The sequence below is a fragment of the Nematolebias whitei genome, chromosome 7 (assembly GCF_014905685.2).
Source record: "Nematolebias whitei isolate Nwh7 chromosome 7, NemWhi1, whole genome shotgun sequence".
Taxonomy (NCBI): Eukaryota; Metazoa; Chordata; class Actinopteri; order Cyprinodontiformes; family Rivulidae; genus Nematolebias; species Nematolebias whitei.
In genome coordinates this window covers 48895839-48897903 of record NC_056504.1, presented here as the reverse complement: position 1 = coordinate 48897903, position 2065 = coordinate 48895839, and positions in this window count along the sequence as shown.

The window sequence follows — 2065 nt, the reverse complement described above, 5'->3', positions numbered from 1 at the left end:
GAAGAAACTTCACCGTCTGAAGCAGGACGTCCAGCTCCGACAGCTGAAAGCTGCTGCTCTGAAACTGTCATCAGATGGACAAAGACACGTCTGTTGGACCAAAACTTCAGGGGGACGAGGACACGTCTGTTGGATCGGAGATTCAAGAGGACAAGGGCATGTCTAACACTTGTCTTTACAACATTGGATCACCTGGTGTCTCCTCAACACCAGTGGTGAGAGAGACGCAGAGACGCAGAGACGCAGAGACGGAACTGTTTGCAGTAAAGGAACATGACTGACTGCAGCCTTTCAGTTAGAGTTGCATTCAGGCCCAAAAAACCTGATCCGACCCGGCCCCAGCTCGTAGTCATCATTTCCGAACCCGACCCGACAAATTAACAGTAATTACAGGTCCGAACCCAGAAAAAAAAAACATGTTTAATTAGTTTTTAACAGTCAGGGACACACGGCTAAATTAAGAGGCAGAAGATCAGAGCTGAGAGATCAGTTCAGGAGGTCAGAGGTCAGTGAGGAGGTCAGTGAGGAGGTCAGAGGTCAGTGAGGAGGTCAGTTCAGGAGGTCAGAGGTCAGTGAGGAGGTCAGTGAGGAGGTCAGGTCAGTTCAGGAGGTCAGAGGTCAGTGAGGAGGTCAGAGGTCAGTGAGGAGGTTAGAGATCAGTTCAGGAGGTCAGAGGTCAGTTCAGGAGGTCAGAGGTCAGTGAGGTGGTTCCACCGTTAACCCAGTTTAATTCCAACCTGCAGCTGAAAGAATCAAATCTCTCCTTCGTGATTTTTATGAGTCTGAATCTTTTATTGAGTTCTGAGTGAGTCAGAGACAGGAAGTGATCCGGGCTTGGGTCAACAGAACCAGGGACAGATAATTAAAGTTCTGAAGGTGCAGTTAGATCAGCTGTTATAAAACAGCTGACAGGCGAGGAACAGAACATCCAGAACCTTTCATTACCGAGGTTCTTTTCTAAAGTCCAATAAGGTTCTGGTGTTTAGAATCCTTCAGCTGACCGTGTTCTGACCCAACTCAGGTGAGTTGGACTCATTGTCCTCCAGAGTCCAGCTCCAGTTCTGTGCAGTTGAGTCCATTTTGAAATGCTCCTCTGTCAGAACCAGAATCAGACCAGCTCTTCTCCCTTCCACCTCTGTTTGGATCAGAACATCTGATTCTATAGCTGAAATGGGTCAACGTCTTCCTTTCATTAAGTCTCAGCATGTTTTGTGTCCAGGTCTAGACAAGTCCTGAACCCAGACACCTCTGGTTCTGAATAAACAGCTGAACTTTTTAATTTTAGTTGTAGAACCGAGCCCATCACAGACGAGATGTATCTTCATGTTCAGAACCATCCGGAACTGGTGACAATGATCGGATCTCAAGTCCCTGCTGAGGACAGGGAGGACAGCTCAGAAGATCCTCAGTGTGTGTCCCCACCATCATGGACATGTACACAAACAACCACACACAACACACACTCTTCAGACACTGATGGTTCTGAAGCATTCGGGTCTCACCAGCAGACTCCTGGTCAGGCAGAACTGAAGAACCCAGGAACTGGACCACACACCTTTGTCATTTCCTGCTGACCCGTCCTTTGAACACCTTCTCTGCACAGCTGTACAGCTGTTACTGCATTGACCCTGTGTTGTGTTACACGTGCAGGAACACATGCACTTATTGTGTGTTTTGATGTTGCCTCTGGAGGAACGTTGCTCTGTTTCACGCTGTAAATGGATGAAATTACCCTAAACACACTTGGACCTGGACTCTGGAGTCCACAGCCCTGGTACTTTGACTGTGGACCTTGTTGACCGTGGACCTCGTTGACTGTGGACCTCGTTGACCGTGGACCTCGTTGACTGTGGACCTCGTTGACCGTGGACCTCGTTGACCGTGGACCTCGTTGACAGTGGACCTTGTTGACCGTGGACCTCGTTGACAGTGGACCATGTTAACCGTGGACCTTGTTGACCGTGGACCTCGTTGACTGTGGACTTCGTTGACCATGGACCTTGTTGACCGTGGACCTTGTTGACCGTGGACCTTGTTGACTGTGGACCTTGTTGACCATGGATCT